Genomic DNA, 5316 nt, shown 5'->3' on the forward strand with positions numbered 1-5316 from the left:
CGCGGCGGGGGCGGGCTCCCGGTGAGCGGCGGCGGCTTCCCGTGGCTCCGGCGGCGCGAGGCGGCGGTGAAGGGCGCAGTTTCTTGTGGCTCGGCGCGAGGCTGCAGGAGGCGAACGACGGTGGAGGAGGAGAAGGTGGAGGTCGTGCGGGCGACCGGTTTTCTTAGCGCGGGGCGATTAGCGATCGATCGTGGCTTGTTGCGTGGTTGGTAGCGTTAAACACAGAACGATTAAGGGCCATTAGATTTTGATGATGAATGGGTGTGATTGTTTGGATCTGCCCTTCTCTTTTTTTTTATAGTGGTAGTAGATAAATTGAAGGAAACAAAGGTTGCATATATTGTTCAGTAGTACATTATCGTTCCATACTTTTTCTTCTCTTTAAGAAGGAGGATCACCCCCTGCCTCTGCATGCATCCGACAGATGCATACGGCCATATTATTAAAAAGTGCCAAAGAAATCCAGATGCGTTGTGGATCATATATGGATAGAGCATACACACAGTAATCATGCATAAATACACACACTAGGGATGAAAAAACTTCAAAGGAGAAGGAACAAAAAGTAGTAAGAAGAAAATCAACTGAGTAAAGTACGCAATCCAGAGGCCTCCGTGGCTCATCCATCCATCCAAGAAGCTACTCCCTCCATTTGGAATTACTTGTCGTGAAAATGAATATATCTAGACGTATTTTAGTTCTGAATACATCCATTTTCAAGACAAGTAATTCCGAACGGAGGGAGTAGTAATGTAGGAATCCTCTTGACTCCACCCCACCAATTAATTAATCTCTTGAATTTCTTCTTCCCTCGCATCTCCATGGACCTGTGCTGCTTCCGGCGTCTGAGTCGTCTCCGCTGCAGCTTCTGGTTCCCTATCCCACCTGTCGATGCCGATGTGGTAGAGCAGGGCCCATAGATGGGTGATGAACTCGCCACCCTGCGAGAGATGCTGCATGTGCCTCTGCATGTCGCCATACGGCGCGGCATAGAGCAACGTCTGAACCCATAGGAGCGCCAGCACCTCCCAGTGGTCATCACAGCGGCTCCGCGGCGTGCATCCTGGAGGCGGCGGCGTGTCGTTGCGAAGCCGCATCCCCCAATGCACACCAGTCCCAAAAATGCGGTGATCATTGGGTAGACATGAACTCTGTTGCATCGCCTCCAGTAGCGATCTTCCATTGCCTGGATATATCCACATGGAGGCCTCCTCGCGCGCACGCTTTATTTCCACAGATGGCCCAGGGACAACTCTGACGCAGACACCACCAGGTAGGCACAATACCTAGATAGCGCCATTCCCACGTGCCGATTCCTCTCTGTATTGTCACTACTGCCGCCCCCTCCTCCCGAGTTCCCTTCCTGCAGATCTGCTAGCTCGCAGTAGCGAGTTGCGACATGCCAAACCATGACACGGTGCGAAAATGCGTAGGCATCCGACCTACCAGTACCACCTTTCAAGGTACTTTCCAGCTGGAGAGGCACGCTGGAATAGGGAAGGCAGGACAAGTCTAGTCCACAAACAAAGACGACCACTCCACCCCTATTCTCCTGCTCTTGATCTTGCCCAGAAAATCGGCGATGGATGCCTTCACATCGTCGTGCAACCTGACGGCTGTGCTTGTATCACAGGCCCACAATTCCCAGAGCACGCGTCCAAAGTAATGCAATCCAACAATCCGAGACAAGTGATAACATGTCAGCACGCATAAATTTGCAATTTCTATGGCGCACGTCATACGACATTCTGCTTTTCTCCTGCTCACTTTCTCATCAACTAGTGAATACTGCCCGAGCTTATCTTGCCAGAGGTACTTGTCAAACCAATTCATCCTGGTAACCACAAACGCTTTCAATCTCATCCACGAGCTATTTCGGTTGGAGATGTATTCGTTCCTGTCATACTGGCAGGCAAAGGCGACTTGTGCCAAATTTGACGTCCAACACCGTATCAACTGCATCAATTGCAGCAGAGCCATAGACACCAATATAACAAGAGTAATGGTCAGGTCACCTCTTGTGGTGTTAACAACAATAGTGCCTGCACTAGGACTATTAGAGCCTGTAACACGGTGGCGGCTAGACATTGCCCCAGGAATGGCAAGCGCTACCCCAACAAGACATATCCCAATGAATGAAGCGAATGCCCAGAAGCTAGAGGTTTTTGCTTCATAGCAGTGAAGGAACCAATTGCTGGTGAAAAACATATCGTACAGAAAAGCCAACTCGACCTCAATCGCCTTCAAGGTCCTCTTATAGTCGATGGCCCGGCTAGTCTGTGCAACATTTTCAAATTCCTCAATTTTCAACTCCATTTCCCTAGCGGTGGCCAACCCAAGGAAACGACGTTGTAACAAATGAGACAGAGAGTAGCCAAGGCACACATCTTCAATGCCATTGGTCGTGGCCTCTTTCAATTTTAGCTTACCCACCATTTCATTGCAGCTCGAACGTATGTCCTCCATTCTAGTTGGATAAAGATTGTCTTCATATAGTAGGACTCGAAGTTTCTCACCCCACCTGCTAAAGCTATGGGTTCTATATAGATAAAGTCTTCTATCCTTTCCCGTGTTCTGCTTGGCAGGACAAGCGCCAATGACATATGAAAGCCCTTGATGAAGGTGATGACAGATAGCAAGCCAATGGCTAATTTACCAACACCACCGGAGATGGTTGACACACTCATCAGCAAGACATATCCACAGTAGAGGCAAAGCTGAAATATAATCTTCAAGAGTGGGCCCTTGTATTCAAGGCCGACGTAGGTGGTGACTGGGTCGATGCAGCCAAACAGTGTGAGTAAGGACACAGCCCATATAGGATACATCTCGCTCTTCACCGGCGAAGACTGCATTAGGCCAATGCTGTAAGTCCCAAGGGACAAAGATAACACTTGTGCGGCCAAGAAACCCTTTTGGATAATCCAACTATTGGACCAGCGGCGACATGACCCAAAGGCAACAAGGAAGAAGGAGCACGCAATTGCCACCAGTGCTAATCCCTCGATACGAAGCACTGGACCCCTAGGACTCCTCCACATATCACTCAACTGATAATGCAACAAGGTTGTTGGCGTTGCATTTCCCAAGTGTTGCTCCACATTCCCCATTTTTCGGTGATCACCCTTTAAAAACCAAACCATGATTAGAATTCACTAGCATATGAGTTGTTACTGTTAAATTATAATCTAAATTCTAGTACTGTATTGGACCAGATCGTCAAGCTGAACCAGATCGGTTTTAAGTAGTACTAGTGGCCGATCTAGTATATCACGTGAAGTCAAGTACAACAGTACATCTTGGATTTTTTACTACGTGCAGCTTATCTGATCTACTGGTACTACTTGACTACTAGATCAGATTTGTTTTTCATCTTCAAGTGCTACGTCCATTGGCCGAAGCGGTGCTACTGTTTCTTTGCTACGCATATTAAATTCTGTCAAGAATTTTTTTACTCCGACTTGTACTACTTTGTGCACAGATTTGTTCGACTCATGGCATCCATGAAGTATGATCTTCCGCTGCTGGACCGTGACACAAGGTTTACCTTATGGCAAGTCAAGATGCGGGCGTTGTTGGCACAGTCCGACTATGATGAAGCACTGGATAGTTTTGGGAAGAACAGAATTCAGGAGTGGACTGATGAGGAGAAAAGAATTGATCATAAGGCTTTTTCAAAAATTCAACTTCATTTGCATAATAATATTTTGCAGAAAGTTTTGAGCGAGAAAACCGCTGCCGCTCTATGGTTAAAACTGGAAGGGATTTGCATGACTAAAGATCTCACCAGCAAGATGCATCTGAAGCAAAAATTATTCCTGCACAGGCTACCCGAGGGAGGTAATGTTTTGAATCATATTTCAGAATTTAAGGAGATCATATCTGATCTAGCTGCAATGGAGGTTAAGTATGAAGAGGAGGATACTGCTTTAATGTTACTTTGTTCACTGCCGAGTTCTTATACCAATTTTCGAGACACCATATTATACAGTCGTGATACTCTCACACTTAATGAAGTTTATGAAGCTTTGAACTCTAAGGAGAAGATGAAACTAATGGTGCCTCATGATGGTTCAAGTTCATCCCAAGCAGAGGGATTATCTATTCGTGGCAGGACAAAGAAGAAGAACTCCAATAATGGAAACAGAGGCAAAAGTAAGAATGGCCACAGGGGCCGGTCGCAATCCAGAGACAAGAAGTATTGCAGATATTGCAAGAGAGACGGGCATGACATCTCAGAGTGTTTCAAGTTGCAGAATAAAGAAAAGAGAAAAGGTAACAAACAAGGTGACAATTTTGCTAATGTTGCTCGTGATGATAGTTCCGATGATGCTCTTGCCGTTATTGCTGGATGTGCTGAGACCAATGATGAGTGAGTACTTGACACTGCATGCACTTTTCATATGTGTCCACATAGAGATTGGTTTAATACTTTTAATTCCACTACTTCTGCTGGTTCCGTTTTGGGTTTTGATAATTCACCATGCAAGATTGAAGGCATAGGTTCCGTTCGAATCAAGATGTTTGATGGTACAATCAGAACTTTGACAGATGTTCGGTATATTCCGAAGATGAAGAGAAATCTTATCGCTGTTAGTGCCCTTGATGCAAAGGGGTACAAGTATTCAGGTGGAGATAGTGTTTTGAAGGTCACCAAAGGCTCCCTTGTTGTGATGAAAGGTGACTTAAGTTCGACCAATGGTCTTTATTACCTTCGAGGTTCTACCGTTTCAGGTAACGCTACTCCAGTTATTTCAAAGAATTCTGATTGTGATGCTGCTAACCTTTGTCATATGCGTCTTGGACATATGAGTGAACTTGGTTTAGCAGAGTTAAATAAGAGAGGTCTTCTTGATGGATATGAAACTGGTAAATTGAAATTTTGTGAGCATTGTATCTTTGGCAAGCACAAGAGGGTGAAGTTCAACACTTCGACTCATACAACTGAAGGTATTCTTGATTATGTGCATTCTGATTTATGGGACCATCTCGCAAGAAGTCACTAGGTGGTGCTAGTTACATGCTGACTATTATTGATGATTATTCGAGAAAAGTTTGGTCTTATTTCTTGAAGCATAAATATGAAGCATTCTCAGTTTTTAAGGAGTGGAAGATTATGGTTGAAAGAGAAACTGAAAGGAAGGTAAAAATACTTCGCACTGATAATGATATGAATTCTGTTCTAAGCAATTTAAGATTATTGCAAGTCTGAAGGCATTGTCAGACATTACACAGTTCTTTGCCGTCCGCTAGCAGACGGCAAAGAGGGAGGGGGCCCCACTGAGGAGCTGGTTAAAAAATACTTAACTCCCCCCC

Source organism: Triticum dicoccoides, chromosome 2B, assembly GCF_002162155.2.
Source record: "Triticum dicoccoides isolate Atlit2015 ecotype Zavitan chromosome 2B, WEW_v2.0, whole genome shotgun sequence".
Classification (NCBI taxonomy): domain Eukaryota; kingdom Viridiplantae; phylum Streptophyta; class Magnoliopsida; order Poales; family Poaceae; genus Triticum; species Triticum dicoccoides.